Below are 18,919 nucleotides of genomic sequence, written 5' to 3' on the forward strand. Positions count from 1 at the left end.
GCACGGTGTAAGTAAGAAAATGCGACCGCTTTTTTTTTCGCATGGAAAGGCGATACTTGCTTTTCATAGCTCGTAGGAACTACGTATATGTAATGTCCTACTAAGATTTTGCCTTTCGGAAAATATTATGCACTTGTGTCCTTTTTTAATTAAAAAAATGTTTTATCATCTTTAAAGTATTGTTTGGAGATCGTCTAGTTTCTTTCCATTACCTGTCCCTGTACGTAAGCCAGGTCACCTTAAAGTCATATTTCAACTTAAACCAAATCTCAAACTATTTATTTTACAAAAATACGTTTCTATTTCCGCCTTCTTTACTTCTGCATAAATCGTACCACAAGCTTTCCATTCGTGGGTAAATTAAAAAATAAATAAAGCTATGAACATGGTAAGCGGGTTGCACTCAAATCCTAACAATGTGAATCGGAATAAAAATTTCCGTAGAAATTATAAAACAGACCAACATGTTTGAAGTAACTCATGAGTCGGGCACACGCTATAACTCGCTTCCTCTTCGAGTGGGAACTGCTCAAGCTATTCGAGTGTGACAAGGGATGAGTTTAGTGTGTCTTGTTGCTACTTAAATGCAATTTTTCCTATCGTTTTAACATTTTAATGTGACAGCTTACAAATGTAAAATCCGAGTAAATACAAATTAGAGTTGAATCGTTTTTTTAAATACAACATTTCTTAAAGCAGTTATTTATAGCCGGCTAATTTATTAGCTGGCACTGATGAGGAAACACAAAAATGTTTTATGACGCCAAACGTAAACATCACCAACTGTTCTAGCTATGCGTCGAAATGCTTCAAAAAACAACGATTCTGTTGATCAAAAACATAAATTCACATTCTAACTACAACTGGGTTATTTTTACTTACAATTCATGTTCCGATCGCACCGCATCTCGGAACAATACAGTCAAGTCATACGTGGTAACATCAGCTCTATAGATACACTACAACATCAAAGATTTGTGTTTAAAATTTGGTCTTAATTTAGCTTTACAGGCGTTTGTACGTCAGTTGAGTCGGCCAATGCGTCTTATATCGACGGAACGCACGAGGAACTAGCGCAGTTCCAACTATTGCCTTAGAAAAAGCCTTTAAAAATACAGTGAAAACTTGTGCAGTGGTTGTTCATTGAAAGTTTGGTTTGTCCCAAGTGGTTCAGTGCTAGTGCGAAGGAGACAATGGATTACGATTCGCTGATATATTCGCATATTGCGAATTACTACGATGAGTTGGTGAGTTTACAGGGTGACTGTAGATTTGTTTGAAATTAATCCAAACGGTAAAAATGTTGATAATAAAACTTCTATGAATGTATTGAAGGACCTATGTACCAAATCTACAAAAAACCTTTTAAAAATCAAGATCATAAAATGATAAGATATAAAAAGATTATAAATTGATTTTAAAATATAGTAAATTTCAAAACAAATCATAATATATTTCATACGAGAAATTTCCGGCAAAATACGTACTTGAAAACATTTCAGTACCGTACATTAACACCAAACTAAATCTGCGTTTTTGAAATATGATTCGGCAGATTCCGGAATTTTATGCAACACGTCACTCATTTGTCATTTCTCCTTGAATTAACGAATGAGGTTATTTCATACATCGACCTTTACATTCGCCAAGAATTCACAATTTCCATCTATTTTATTTACATACAAAATCACATTATATGTAACACAAATTGTGGTTTTAATTTCTCTATAAACAAAATCTATTACTCATAACATTCTTAGACCGATGTAACTAGAACTATTTTTGAATGAGTTATGATTGTTGATTTATTAAATGGAGGTTACAATGTCATATTGTACATGTAAAATTAATGCCAAAATGTATTATACAGTGTAGATAACAGGTGAATACTAATATGATGCCATTTAGATGAATGAGACATTGAAGAGAAGAGATATTATTACAGTCATTATAAAAAAGAAATAAGGGCTTATTTAGGATATTTCTAACTTTTAAAACTTTGGCTCCATTCAAAGTATGTCTCGTATGATCCCTTATCTTGTCCTTTATTTTTGAAGAGGTAAAATCTCCAATGACTTCTCCTGCATTGAGTAGGGCGATAGGGAATGTCAGACTCTTACTGACTAAAAACCACCATGTTTCTACTCCTGCTTTTCGAGCCGGAGCCCCGGTAAACCCGCTAGGTAGTCTGTACAGCTAGAGAGCTACAGACTTATGCCCAGTAGTGGTCTGATGAAAAGAAGATGTTTTAAACTAATGGACCAGACGGACATTAAAAAGAAATTTAAGATACTATTCCTGATAACTGAGTCTGTTTTTATCAGTTCTTGTGCATATATTCTACTCTTCATACTGTTTATAAAGCTTATTACGTTTTCGAGGCCAGGTATACACATCAGTGAATCTATGTGTATAAGACACTAACTTACATCGTTGCACATGGAAAATATCAAGTATCGAATGTTGCTTAGTAATTTTAGATATGTTGATGTTAGAATAGCCCAGTTTCCCGAACACTGCGCTAAATACATGTAGGTTAGCGATTAGAAGCAAAGAACCGTCTGCATGTTTATAATATCTTCAATCTTCTGTTACCCTGGTACATGTAAATTGATTTTGTTTAGCCATTTATTATGTGCGAAAGTAAACTTGAGCTACTTTTTCTTTACAAATTATTTAAATAACAATTAAAATTAGTTTTTGACTTTGTGTGTCTTATAATTTTATGGGTGGGTCCCGAATCAGAACGTGTTATTGCAGTTTATACTTTACAATGATTAAATAGAAAGTATTTTTAAATATGCCTGGGAAGCAAGTAACACAAAGTTTGTATTGTGAGAAATCAGAATCAACCTAGACGTTTTGTAAACGTTAAGCTGAAGCACTTTTATTATAATTATTTCTTCCTACCATATCAGTAAATACTTTTTTGAGGGGGGAGCGCGACTTGGGTGAGGCGAGAGAGAGTGTCAGACTCTTACTGACTAAAAACCTCCCCGTTCCTACTCCTGCTTTTCGAGTCGGAGCCGGTAACCCGCTAGGTATACCGCAGCTCCATCCTAGCCTACCGTAGTGTGAATAATCTGCTTCAGTATCATCATCACAATATCAGCCACAGAACATCTACTGCTGAACTCATAACTTCCAATAGCCTCTTCACTTATACCAAAACCCTTGACAGAATATCAAACATGATACTAAAATAGGTATCTGTGCAATCCTTGAGTCAAACACGGTACCAATGCACGTGTGTTCGATGGCTGCCAATACACTTAGTAGTTTTATCGTTTAGTTGTAGCTCGTTTTTATAACAAGCTTCAAAATATGAGTGTTGCTACGGTTGTGTCTGGCTTCTGTTGATGACGCATGATGTTCTATATCTTAGTGGTAGTGGTGTGGCCTTCGTGGTTTTGCATTTGGTGTTACGGTGCTTGAACATTTTAGGGTATGGTGGAAACTTTAGAAGATGTCTTAGTAGTTACTAAGCATTCCAATTTATTAGATGATTTTGAAGTAATATTCTGAATATGGATTGCTTGTTTGAAAAAACGTTGAATCGGATTTAATCTTGAAATTTGGGACTTTACGTTACAAGAATTTGTATTTTTTGTTAATTCCCTCTAATAGCTTGCGTGGTATTAACATAAAGATCTAGATCTATCAGATATCAAATGCATTGCGTATTTAATCCACCTACCCCTTTTGGAGAACTCGACGAACAAGCCACCTACAACCAATCTTCTTAAACAGTAACAAAGAAAACCAACACCCACAATAACAAACTAAAGCCTAAACTAATTTCTAAGCGCATTTTGTAAGCAACAAAGTTCTATTGTTTACACCGGCAGTGAGTCATTGTTTCGCTAGCTCCGCCTCTGGCTAGTCTCTAATTGTTATTGAACCCGATCACTAACTCACGGCAGACTAATTGTGCACTAATTATACCATTGTGAAAGGTTCCATAGGGAGTCGGTACTGTACGCTATGTTGGTAGAAACTTCTGTTGTTTAGGCTGTGGAAGAGAAAGTTGTATTATTTTTGGTGTATGATAGTTTTACTGTTGATAAAGATAGAGAAACAAAAAATACTGGAATTACACGTTTTGGATGCTAAAGATTAATTCAGATGGCCACGTATCTATTGCTAGGGTCTAGTAACATAATAGAAGTATGAATTGCATATGTAACAAAAGAGAGAGAGAGAGGGGGAAGGGAGTGAAAGAATATGCATATGTCTCAATTTGAAGAACAGACATACATTTCGTTATGTTAAACATGGCAGATGTTAGATAACACATAAATAAACGAACAAAAAAATAGAGGTACTAATTTCCACACAGAAATTTTATTTTAATTTCATCTTCAAACAGTAAAGCGACAAGGTTCCAAATCGATTAGTAAACTAAAGCGTAAAGTGAGCTATCATGGTAATGAGTGGTACTTTGTAACAGTCAGCGCGTCAACCGAAGGAAATGATATTATTAATGGTGCTAACATACGCGCCGCTAGATACGTACCTGTCAATGTGTGCCGCTGATCTCTGCTAATTGAGCTATTTTGGTAATGTTTAAAATGTTTAAAGTTAAAATAACTAATATTATAGATGAAATATATTTTAAAAGATTGTGTATGACACGCCTGTCTCCCATGGGGTTAGGCAGAGGCTATATACGCCATAAATATATTTTAATCAACGTACAATATTACTTTACCTATAGTAAAACCAAAATTATAATTTGTCAAAAGTGGGTGTTCCACTTTTCACCATTTGTGTTATAAATCCCAAGTTATATGTGGTGAGCCTATTGCCATATACTGGACACGATTTCAGACTCCGTGCTACCTCTGAGAAATTTTCAAATAGACTCAAAAATAAAATTAAAAATACCATGACCAAAAGACCATCTGAACGAAGATCTATTAACGTTATAGTTTTCAAGTGCATAACAATTTAACTACAAAATACAAACCACACCAAACCCAGTAACACGATACCAACACATACCCAGGAACTAAGACAGGTACCTATCTATTTTGAGAACCATAAATTCCAAAGGGTATATCAAAAGTTTAATGCAGTACGTATCATAAAAGCACTTACAATCGTGCGCTAGATTTGTGCTCGTACTCTTTCGTCGGTCAGCAACCGTAATGCTAAATATATTCCGTTTTAAACTTATTATTGTTAAGATGTTTACACATGATTGTGTAGTAGACGGCGCGTTTTGGTTAGAATGAAATGGTAGGTTAATATTTTTTTGTGTAGTGTTATGGTAGTGTTTTGTTTTATTGTGGCATTATCGTGAGACACAAAGACATACTAAAGTAAAACTATTGTGGGATCATCCTAAAGTGAGACATACAAAAGATTTTTAGTTAATAAAAGCTTTTATTTTTTACTTAATTTACATATAGGACATAGAGAGTTAAAAATTATCAATTTAAATTAATTTGACATTTCTTATAAAATAAACTAAATTACGTAAAAAATACATAAACAATATATAAATTGCAATCTCACATTTTTCCATAACAACCAATAATGAATAACGCTCTTCATTGACCAGTTCACAAACCCAAACAAATATTATCTCCATAGGTACAACATGTAAACATATTTCACCATCAAAAACATGGCAGCGGCCACTCAAAAAACTCCTAAAGCAGAAAGTGGCCTAATAAACATTGACGCAACCACCATTTACACTTTGAGTCGAACGTTCGTTATTCTTTAATTAGCGTTCATAACGTCGCGTACCGTCGGTGCAGTGTGAAAGGGCCTTACTCGTACAGCCGTAAACAATTGAAGCGGGCCACGTGGCGTATTTATTGTAACTTATAGGTCTTTTTATAGATTTATAGTTTTGATTCTGTGGTTTATATTTATAGGAAGTTGGGTGGAAGGAAGAAGGTATTGTTGATTGAAGATTTGGTTTTAGAGGAGCTTTGTGGCTGGTTCAGTTTCTTTATAGATGCTGTGATCTTTTGCAGTATAAATGGAAGTGATTTGAATTAAAACTACGATTGTTCTTATAGCAAAAAAAATGTTATATACGTAATAGTATTTCTATTAAAGGCAAAGAAGAAACATTCACTTCTTTAACTTGACTTTTTACCTATTATCAGAATTCTTCTTTGTTCAAATCAATAAATATTTTGTAAACATAAAACCGATAACAGAAATGAAAATTAAAATCATAAACCTTTTTAAAATTAATACCTACAACACTAATTAAATACACTGAAACTCATACCCAAACCACGGCCACCGCTCACAAACTAACAACCCACAGACATTATAAATATAATAATATTATATTAATTAAAAACAAACCGTTTTGTTTGCCCAATTATCGGCGGATATCGTTTTATCTTCACGCAAATCTGATTATCGCTGTATAAAGGTATACAGTAACAGCGCTCCAACCAAGCTATTAACTTGTCATTTAAATTTGAACGTTAAATCTTAAGTCTTACGGTATATTTTAGAATGTCAATACAAAAACGCTGTAAGCACGTGGTCATCGCGCTGACAACCCGCTGTTGACATTTCCAAAGCCCAGCTTTCCTCACGATAATTTGCTTCATAACTCATCACTCTTCAAAGGTATCAAAATAATCTCAGAAAATACATATAACTCGGAAAAGTTACATTGGTATCTATTATTCACAGGTTTCGAACTCGTACTCTCATACATGAGAAGCGGGTCTTAAACCTCCGGGCCACTAAGACAGACAACAGACGTTACTATACCTTAATACCATGACCTTAATGCTGAAAATGAAAAGGTAAATGTATATTATTGAAAGGAGGCTTGCAATCAGCCAGGTAATTGTGATAAAACAAGGCAGGTCACGGCGGATCATTAATAGTCTGGATAATTTTGTTAATAACTTAAAATAAAATAAAGCAATTCTGTAGAGTAAATGAGGATTCGAACCTGGTTAAACGTACTTAAGACTGATTGTGTTGCGTTTTATAATTACGTATTTTTAATATAATGAAATAAACATTAAACCCATGGATTTCATTTGATTGTGCTTAATTTATATATCGTTTACATCATTCAGATATATTATGCTTCGAGATTCAATTAAATACACATTGTAGTTATGAATAAATACTGTTTTTTAACAATCAATCCTAGGTACTTGACACTAGATATTTTATAAAAGCATACAGAAGAAGAAAGTAAAGCAAGGCAATTTATTATTGTTTTTTTTTTAATTTTACTGTCGTATACTAAATTTTTTTCCTGTATCCTGGGTGCGTTTACAAACCTACAAATTCACATACTCATGACAACCAGACCCGAAACAACAATTTGTGGATCACACAAAGAGCTGGTCCCACCCGCTATACTGCATCAACAGTGCAGACAGTAAATGTAGGAACTAAGAATGAGTAGTAGCCACAGTTATGAAGTACAAACGTAGATCAAACGAACAAATATAACAGTATTATACCAAACACTTCGACAAATCATGATTTGTTACTTCATCCAGTTAAAATTACACTACCTTGGACCGAAACCATTAATATGAATGTACATACCTATTCTGAACTGTACTGCTGACCTCGCTACTAGCTATAAGTGTGGAAACGTAACGTTTTTGGTAATGTACTAATGAAGTCTGATATTTACTTACTCATTAGTACCTCACATCAATAAGTCGAGTAAAAAAAAACTAAGCTAAATGTGATAAACACATGTAAATGTAGGTGAATCTCAAATTGACTAGTTGCCATCCTGACTTCTCTCATGAGCTCAAAGTCAAAATTAAATCATATAGATTTGATAGTTTTAGTTTTTTAATCTTTCTTATCCACTCTAACGTCCAGCCGCGCACGGCATCCGAACCGCGCGCGACTCGCAAGTTCGTCGTAACAAAAAACCTATATAGCTACTGAACCGTAATGCCTAGAATAAAGAAAAGAATACCAAAAAAAAGATTGAAGAATACTGATCAATCTTAACGATTTTTTAAAATCTTTAGTTAATCTTTAAAATACAATAAAACGGGTTAAACATGAAACACAGAAAAAAAAACAGAATTATTTCTACCTTTTTAGAATATACGGCACAACTATTGCATATTTTATCAATAAAACAACTTTTACAACAAACTAGACTCATTACCCTTTCTTTTGATGTATATATGATTATATTCGGTTAACTCTAAGTATTGTAATTAAATCGAAAGAAAACACTACTCGTAATTTTACACATCAAAAAACCTGAGGAACACATTGACATTATTATGGAATCTTCAATGAATTTAGTATATTTCTCTTTGAAAAATGTATTATTTTGCTTATTACGAAATGTATTTCGATATTTTATATACTACATATTGTAATGCAAAGTATGTAAAATATGTATAAACAAAACTAAAAGTGGCCAACACCAGACCGGCCATTTTTTTCGAAACAACAATCGTTTGAAGTTAAAATTAGACTAGATTTATCAGCTAAAACTGTGATATTTGTACATCATCGTAAAGCACAAATCTTCTAGTTTATTTTGATGTATAACACTTGCAAGATAAATTAAACAAAACTGTAGTATTTACGACATAATTGTTGGAACTCACAAAAACACTTCAAAAACGAGTCAACTAACTTTAAAAATTTATATTTTGTTTGTCAAAGCATATTACAACGCCATGTCTTATTTTCGTCGAACAATTTATTCAGCTGTATAGATAATCAGTCAAAACTCACCAAACAAGACCGTATTTTAAACTAGAGGGAGTTAAACAGAACTCGTCACTTTGGATACTATAGTATCCATGGACGCTAGAGTGGTTATACTTATAGTTTTTAGAAGTGGTCAGCAGTTATATCGCCATTAAAAATCATTTAATCCTCAAAACATTTTTAAGCAATGTAGAAAAGATTTTAAGTTTAGTTGTAATGTATGCATAGAATTAAAGTTACACATACAATACATTTATTTGTACTATCTATTTCTATGTCTAACAAAAAATTTCAAACAACGAATTCAGACATTCACCAATATTAACCATTCATCACACATCACATTGAACATTATTTCCTTCCATCAAAAATCTTGCAAAAATATACAAAAAAAAAAAAATCGATAAACCAACAAATCATAAAAGATGGCGTCCAATAGATATTAATGTGGCAACCATTGATAGGTTACAGGATCGTAAACCATTTATAAATACAACGAGAAATGGGTTACTGACGAACAACGACCTGAGAACTCCATTAGGCTCCATTTCCTTCACCAGACTTTTATGAGCAACGCTCGAAGATAAGCAGACACTGTATGATTTTATTGCTATGTGTATACGTAGAATTATAGACATTCTGTTGCTTATTTTTTGGCAATGGATAAGTTTTATTGCAACAAAGTTTTCTTGGTAGACTTACAAAAATATAATTAGTTGGTAATTGAAAAAAAATGATGTTGTTTTAAATGTATTGAAAAGTATTTGTCTTATTTAATTATCTAGTACACAAGAAATGAAAATTGTAAATTAGATGCAGTTGGTTTTAAATAAATAATATAATAAACTAATCAACTAATAAATGCACAGCAACTCGACTAGTTTCAAGCCATGCTAGAGGCTCATATTCATGAGCAGCATTCCGCGACACACGACGCGGCGATTGTCGCGCTGCTACTGTCATCAAACAGTTACGTGAGTAAGCCGATAACATAATAATTAATTTGGTATGTTTCACGAAAGTTATAATAAAATTATTATTAATTACTACTATTTTATTTGTCATCAATAAAGGAGATTTTTTACACAATCTCTCAGTAACTTAAATGACCGCAAATAAACCAAGTTACACTACTTTATGACGTCACAACATTGTAAACATTGCACCAGCAACGCATGTTCCGCTCGCGTCAGTAATACCAGCCGGATCGTCGGTATTACTCGGAAAGCCGACTGTCGATGGCCACTACTTCTATTTTAATCACGAAACATAGAGTAAGTCGTAAATAATCCCTCGGCAGAATCGAACGTGCACTGTTGTTAGTGTTAACGCTAAAAATAATTTAATGTGTGTGTGTGGCGTTAGATGCAAGAATGCTTCTGCCGCGAAATGTTTGGGGAAGTTTTTTTTTGGATTACGTTTTTTGTCTCATTTTGTAGAGATGGTAATAAATAATATAGGATAAGGTTTTGGTAATGATTTAGTATAGCGTTAGTCCATAAAAAAGTATATTATTGAAAATAAATTTCATTGTCAATTACTTAATGCGTATTATTTATTTGAAATTTTACTTTAATTTCGAAGAGGTAGGCAAACATTTTGAAGATTTTTATACGCGACTGTTTCATCATTGTCATGTAAGTGACCCGACGTTCTTAATTCAAAGCTATCTGATACATAGCGGCTATCTAGATATTGTGAAATAAGTCATTACTCGTACCCATTGTCATCAGTTATATTTAAAGTCTTATTTATGAGGTAACTCTATCAACAAACACTTGGTTCCATATTAAATCTATTTAATGATCACTTGATCAACACAGCACTTAAAACGTTATCAAAATATTCCAAAATATACTTCCATTACAACAAAAGTACAATTTCCTTCCTCCATACCAGTCCGGTCATCGACACAGAAACTATAATAATTCTCATTTAAAAATAGACCGTATTACAATTACCATAAATCCCTTGATAGTAAACAAGATAATATCCGCTTGGGTAGAAAAAAATACTTTTTCCCATTACTCGTAGGAAACAAACATTTTAATCTGAGACCGGTGTAAGATGAAACTAAATAATGTAGTTTGAAAAACACATGAAGATCAGATAAATAGGGCTTAAGTTAGAAGCGAAGAGGCGATAAAAGGGTATTTCATTTAGATATGAAGAAAGAAAAACAGTTTATTTGCATCAATTACAAAAATAATTAAACATAAATAATTGACCAAAAAATAAGAGTATACACGGCGCAAAATAATAAAAAAAATATCTTGGTAGTATTGTGGCGGTAGGCTCATGTTCTATTACATTTATTTATTTATTTTTATTTTCAGCCATGCTCGTCCCACTACAGGAGCAAAGGCCTCCCTACCCTCCTTCCATTCGTCTCTTTGTAGAGTTTTCTGTGGCCAACCTTCTCATACGCATGTAGTCCATCTCCTTCTATTACATGGGACTCATTATCTAAAATGTTCTATCTATTATGTCTCATATACCGACAGGCAGTTAAGAAAACATTTTCCCACTAATTTCATGAAAATTATAATGAGACAAAAAACACTTCCTGCCTTAAAACCTATGTAATATAGTAGGTACTAAACTTAACTTTTTAGCAATGAAAAATAATAGTTTATATTCAATTTGGTAAAAACGTTTTGATTTGTATCAAACATTGGATTCGGAAAAATAAAACCCACTCTTGTAGAGACAGACACAAAAAATCTTTCATAAAAAAAAACAATCGCTCGCACTACTCGTTAGCAGTTTTATCTATTGTTGTTAGTTAAAAAAAAAATGACTTTTTCAATCGAGAACCAACACGCGAGCCACTTGATAGCTCGAGTATTTTTCGGACACAAAATCGCTATCGCCTGCCAATTAAATTCCGCGTTCACTGTACCGTTCCTATCTCGAGGCTAGACCACGTACGTTTGTTTTCTTTTAATTAAGTCCAATTGAAAAACCTCCCGTACCTAGGAATAAAGTCGTAACTATAGGACTTTAAGTCTTTATTAGTAATGGTTCGTTTTAATTGCGGTACTTTGGCTAATTTGGTGTTTGATTCGTTAATTGAAGAGTGGTTGGTGAAAAGTTTTGGTTGTGATAATTAACCAATTATTTTATATTAAGTTGTTTGGCTATAACCGTAATATCTAATACTCATAGCGAGACATTTGCGTGTTTGGTGTCGAGTACTGGGTAAACAATACAAATCTTGTGCAGTTACTTTAATTTCATTTTATTTTATTTTACTTCATTTTATTTACTGTTTTAGTTTATTTTAAGGTATAAGTCCTTCTACGTAACTATAAAGTGAAATTCGTGGTGAAAAATTTAATAAATGCTTAAACATTATCGGTGTCTATCGACATTAATGAACAAAATTATTCATCATTATTGGCTCCGTTTATAAATTATTTTTGGCACAAAGTAACTCCAGTACTAGTTCGCCAGTAATTCAGTTATCAGTGCTAATGCACTCAGTGAGAGCATAACCACTGATCAAAGCGATGTAAACCACTGGTCTATCAGCTATTCTGATTTTCGATCAACATTCATCTATTTTGTTTCTTTAGTGCACATTCACTACAAGAATCGGGTTTTCGGCAAAAACCCCATCTTTGTTAGCCATATGTTTCATATTGTCTGAGCACATATGTTTAGATGTTGTAATTTATAAGGCTTGAAAGTTAATCTTCTGAATCATTAAGTGCAATTTAATACAGAATCTATACTAATATTATTTTGTTTGTTTGTTTGATTGTTTATTTGTTTGTTTGAACACGCTTATCTCTGGAACTACTGGTTCGATTTGAAAAGTTCTTTTTGTGTTGACTAGACCATTTATTATACCATTTGGAAGGCTTTAGGCTATAAAATATCACGCTATGACCAATAGGAGCCGAGCAGAGCGGGTGAAACCGCGCGAAAGTAGCTAGTACAAGATAAAATTTGAAGAAAAATAATATTAACGAAATAAAAAAAAATATATAGTTGCGATAAAAAGAAAATATTTCTCATAAAAACACATAATCAAATTTATACTACAACTTTACTAAAAAAAAACAACACGCAAAAAAATAAAACGAAAATTTAACGTAAACAGGCCGACTATCCATTAGTGCCCCACAAAGTTAGACGGCGTGAAGAAAGTAAATTCCCCCAGTGGCCAATCTATGTAGGCGTAGCCGGCGTAGGGTTGAGAGCAACATGGCCTTATGTGGACTATCTGCAGTCATTCCTATTTATTTGGGACCCTTAACCTTTAAGTTTTTGAGTGCAAACTTTGGGGCACGTAAGTGGGTAAGCTGGGATAGGGGTTTGATAACGTGATGGAACGTGTTTGTGTTATCATGACTTCCGCGTTGTATGTTGGGGGAGACGGGCTTTATGATTTTGTGTATTTTGTATTTTACATTGTTTATCAAAAATGTCCAAAAAAGTTTCCATGAGTTGTGTAGAATCTTTATAACAGTAATATAACCGTGTAGCGGGTTCGATTCCTACATGGGACAACACACTTTGTGTGATGTATCATGTCTTTATGAACTTGTAAGTTTGTAAACACACCCACAACACGTGTCAAAGTGTCGGGCTAAGTTAAAAATAATTATTTATAACATGTTCTATCCACGCTTATCACAAATCATCATTCGCTAAACCACGAAAATAATATACATACAATACATGCACGAGTCATGCACGCACCCTTGATTAAAATGCAAATGAAGCAGGTTGCTCTTTCCACACTGATTCCATTTTCCATCAGCTTCTCATTTCCTTATCGTCAGCCAGACTAACACCTTGCTTTCCTCGCTCGTCTCTGGTTCGATCCTCACTAAGTCTGCCAGCAAAGATGCCCACTATACCGTCTGGTCCTTATGTATACGTTGATATTGAGGTATCACTATAACCTTGCTATTTTCATGCTTGGGATGTGTGTAAAGCGATAGCGAGTGGTATTTTGTAAAGTCATCTCTTTATATTAAATATAAAGATATGACTTAAATATTTTATGAATTTGATAAAAAAAATGTTAAACTAGTCAATTGCTTTAGATCGTCTTTAGATTTGTATTAAGATTTATACTGGATACGGTAAGGTTTTAAAGGGTTTTGCTGGTATTTAAACATTCATTTTCCGTAGATGTTTGTGGTGTTGTTTTGGATTTTGCGGTTTCAATATTATTTTAACATATCTGTTGTTATGTTTAGTTTTTCATAGTGTTTACTTTAGTGAACTTCTTTCGAAGCATTAAACAATTTATTACATAATTTTAATGAGAACCTGTTAATGGCCTTGAATAATGACCATTTGAGTTTGACTCCAACACAAACAATGCCCTACATTCCTACATTAAACAACTTAATAGGCAAACCATTTTCCTTCCCGCTGGCGCTTATAACAAGCGACTTGATAATACGTTTACATGGCCCAGATCACGGTACATTGCCTCTCTAAGACTCGCCCCTTTGAGTTTAATTGCAATTTCGGTAGGCTCTACTCTGCTACAAAATAAAATGCCCAACCGAGACACGGCCGTTGAACACGTTTTTATTTGAAATTAATTAAATCAACGTCCCTTTAGTGTGAAAGAGAGTTATTATGAATATTTTTTTTAATGTGGTTTTGTTGTTAAAATTACAAGGTATGTTTGTTTGAGAATATGATATGCATTATGTTTCATAACGTCTGGACTTTGTTGAATGTTTAAATGAAACTATAGGTTACTATTTTATGTTTAAGATTCGAAAGAAACTAAAAATCTATTATGTAATTATCTCTGAAATTTTAGATGTTTAAGTTCACAAGTTTTCTATTCCAAAGATAGAGAGACCAGAGCAAAAAGATCCCACTAAAATAATCATAATAATAATCATAATCATGGAATAACAAACAACTGATGGAACTACTGAAAATAACTGAAAAATTTAGTAGTTCCATCAGAATGGAATTTGGAGTAGATAAATGTGCTGTCATGCATGTGAAGCGAGGAGGGATTGTGGAATCTGAGGGTCTAGAACTCTCAGATTTCACAAAACTAAGAGCGCTCTCCGCAAATGATACTTACAAGTACCTGGGTATGTCAGAGGGATTAGGCATTAATGGGCCGGACATGAAACAATCGTTACGGGAACGCTTCTTTGGCCGCCTGAATAAAGTGCTGAAAAGTTCATTATCAGGCGGAAACAAGGTGCGAGCACGGTTGGGTCATGCCGGTTCTGATGTATTCTTTTGGTATACTCAAGTGGACTCAGACTGAACTTGACACCCTGGATAGGCGAGTCCGAACACTGCTGACTGCAAATCGTATGCATCACCCTCGTTCATCGATCATGAGGTTGTATATCCCGCGGAAGTGTGGGGGTCGAGGCTTATTAAATGCTAAGACCCTTCATAACCGTGAGGTGTGCAACCTCAGGGAATATTTCCTGAAAGTAAACGAGGGTATGCATCGAGAAGTAGCAGCAATGGACAATGGATTCACTCCACTATCTTTAGCAAAAGAGAACTGGCGTAAACCTGTGGTACTGAGCGTCAATGACCGCAAGGAGGTATGGCATAGCAAGGAGCTCCACGGACGCTTCTTCCGGGCCCTTCATGGACCCAGTGTAGATTTTCTGGCGTCCGTATCTTGGCTACGATTCAGTAATCTCTTTGGAGAAACTGAAGGATTTGTCTTTGCAATTATGGACGAAGTTATCCTTACGAATAACTACCGGAAATATATTATTAAGGATGGGACCGTTGACATATGTCGGGCATGTCATAGTCCTGGTGAATCCATAAGACATATAATTTCTGGTTGTGGTCGTTTGGCTAATGGTGAATATTTGCATAGACATAATCAGGTAGCCAAGATTATCCACCAGCAACTTGCTTTGCACTACCAACTTGTTGAGTTTGAGGTTCCATACTACAAGTATGCGCCCGATCCAGTTCTCGAAAACGGCCATATCACGTTGTACTGGGATCGATCTATCATCACTGACAGGACTATTGTAGCCAATAAACCTGATATAGTGGTGATAGACCGACAAGCGCGCCGCACGATGATAATCGATATCACCATCCCTCATGACGAGAACCTCGTGAAAGCTGAAAAAGATAAACAAATAAAATATCTTGACTTGGCTCACGAGGTTGTCGACATGTGGAATGTGGATTCGGCTATCGTTGTGCCGATAGTCGTGTCGGCCAACGGATTAATACCCAACAGCCTCGACAACCACCTTAGGAGGCTGGGGTTAGGCGGATGGATCAAGGGCCTGATGCAGAAGGCAGTACTCCTCGAAACGGCACGTATTGTGAGGAGGTTTCTGTCTTTGGAGCCCTAACCACCGGTAGCTTGGACCATGCTCCCGCTACTGGTCGGCTCCTATTTTAAGTATATTTTAAAATGTTATGTTTTTTTTTTTTGTATTTTATAAGTAACTAGCTGTGCCCGCGACTTCGTCCGCGTGGAATAGTTATTTTAGGCATTATATTTATTTTTGCAAACAACTTTCTCAGCTTCATAAATTATAGCTGTTACCCACGGTTAATTTGTGCAATGAAAATTCGTGATAGCACTGGATTATGATTATAAGGAACACTCATTTCTATACTATATGTGTTTCCACTGTTATCCGGATACCTGCGCCTATAGGTTGGGTAACCGCCACCCCGGATTGTGTTTCAGAAATAAAATTCCTAGGGTACTTTATAGATGGGCTCGCTACATACGCGTTATAGCAGTGGTAAGTCCCCTCTTTGAAGAGTGGCTTAAGAGGCGTCACGGCGTCCTCACCTACCGCCTGACGCAGGTACTTACCGTACACGGAAGTTTCGGTTGGTACCTGTTTCGAATTCGGCGGGAGGAAACACCCGGGCGTTTCGTCTGGGTGTCGTCATTGCGAGGACCGCCCGGAAGATATGGTGGAGCATACAGTGGCGGTGTGCATTGCATGTGCTGAGCATCGCCATGTCCTTAGGGATGTGAATGGCGACGGTAACCTCTCACGTCCGGCTCTAGTTCAGGCCAAGGTGCGGAGCGAGGGGGAAAGGGACGCCGTCTCCCCCTTCTGCGAAGCAGTCATCCTAGCTAAGGAGGAGGCGGAGCGCGTGAGGGAACGATCCTCATCACGCCCCAGCCGTCGCAGAAGACACTCCGGGCGTCGAGGATCGCGTGACGATCCCCGGCCACCGTAAGCGCGGGTCTGCGGACGGCGAGTAAGAGTAGCTCGTCGCCCGATCAAAACCAGACCCGTGCGTACCGTGCGTCGCGTTCTGTGCGCGCCTCAAAGAGCCAGACTACTACAGATGGGACCCAATAGGGTTGATGCCCGATCCGGTGCTGCAGACAACGTAAAAGATTACCGGGGCCCCGGCTCAAATCAGAACGGGGTGATTTTTACACTCCTTCTCGCTTCACCCAAGGCAGGAGTAGCCAACGGATGATTTTCCCCCCTCAAAAAAAAGAAAGAGTACTTTCTAGAACAAATGTTTTATTTCATACATGGTGACGCAAGGTTATGATATCCTTAAGGACCATATTTTTATACCCTATCATATTTTTATGACAATAAATTGAAAAATTGGATTTTTTTGTTTGTCAAATGTTTCAGCCGATATTATTGCACTATACGTAGAATCTGGTTGTACTTTATTAGACAGCCACAATAAAATGTGGGCGTATGGTAAACCGCTTTTTTGCCATTCTACGCTCTAAACAAACGCTTTCGATGGTCAATGATCAAAAAATGTTTTACTTCGTTAGTAAGACTATAATTTTTTTGAGTATAGTTACACCAGGCTCCGCGTCGTTCGCAAACAATGCCTCTCCTCCCGGCAGCGTCGTGTTTCGCACATCATGCGGCGCGGGTGAATTTTATATCGGAGTTATTTTAAAATTGTAATATCTTCTAAGATGTTTATTAAAGTTTAGTGATGTCAAAGACAATTTTGTTCACAATTAAATACTCTTAATGAACAACACATTTATTTCGATAAAGATTAATATTTTTCGTTAATACAACTCTTAACAAATAATGCATTAATTTCGACCCATTTTGATTACCATAAAAACGATTCTAGTAAGTTAATCCTAAAAGATAGACATATACTGTCGCTGACTTTTTTAGATCATTTTAAGAGGAATAATTCTTTCATACATATAATTTTCGTATCTTGAACCATTTTCGCAGCGCACGCAACGGAAGCCCTCAAGAATTAATAATTTCTCCCGTTTTGTCCACATTTTCCTTTATTTCTTCGCTCCTAATAGTTATAGCGTGATGTTTTATAGCCTATAACCTTCCTCGATAAATGGACTATCCAACACAAAAAGAATTATTCAAATCGGACCAGTAGTTCCGGAGATTAGCGCGTTCAAACAAACAAACAAACAAACAAACAATCAAACAATCAAACAAACTCTTCAGCTTTATAATATTAGTATAGATGTTTAAAAATATAATTTTAGAGTGTTATAAATAAATAAATAATAAATCATAATCATTTATTCATTTAACAAAGTGCACACTAAAATACAAAATTATTTCTTAAAATCTAAACATATGTGCTGACATTATAATTGCCTGAACTAGGTTGAACCTGTGTCTCAGGCGGAAAAAGAGCTTATATGATAATTTGATAATATAAATTAACAATCTAATATACTAATAATTAAAGAACTAACATCCATTAAAATACATATTTTTGCTTATACCTAATACCTACATTATTTATTATTGTTTGCATCTGCAGTTTTATTTGCACACTGTAAGTAGGTTATCCGTGCGGTCATAAGACAGACTTTGCAGATAATTAAAAACACACAAAATATAAGATCTCTCTACAAAATCGTGGTCAAAGAAGCACATCCTAAGCAATAAAAGAGGGAACAATTCATCACGTGCCCTCATAATTACGTAACGACAATAATTCTCTAGCATTGAGGCAAATTATTAATATGATAGAGGAACGTTACCGCGTGACTTTGGAATGCGCTCCCATTCTTTACATTGGCATGCCAAGCCAGGCAATGGCGGCTTTATTAATATTGCCATATATTATGTATATAGTATTATAGGTTTGTGGAGAAATCCTTGGTATAATATTGTTGGGAGATAATTTATTTTTTTACAGCTGCAGAGAGGCTTTCTAAATTATACTCATTAATGTAACGTTTGGTTTTTGTTTCACAATAAATTTAAGTAGGTAGACAGTTTATGTT

General features: G+C 35.2%; 1 protein-coding gene across 21 annotated transcripts in view; it reads left to right on the forward strand.

Annotated features, from left to right (window-relative positions):
* Window positions 1–18,919, forward strand: part of LOC118264903 (CUGBP Elav-like family member 3-B) — a 628,396-nt gene that overhangs the window by 115,272 nt on the left and 494,205 nt on the right. The window lies entirely within an intron of this gene.

The sequence above is a fragment of the Spodoptera frugiperda genome, chromosome 28 (assembly GCF_023101765.2).
Source record: "Spodoptera frugiperda isolate SF20-4 chromosome 28, AGI-APGP_CSIRO_Sfru_2.0, whole genome shotgun sequence".
NCBI lineage: Eukaryota > Metazoa > Arthropoda > Insecta > Lepidoptera > Noctuidae > Spodoptera > Spodoptera frugiperda.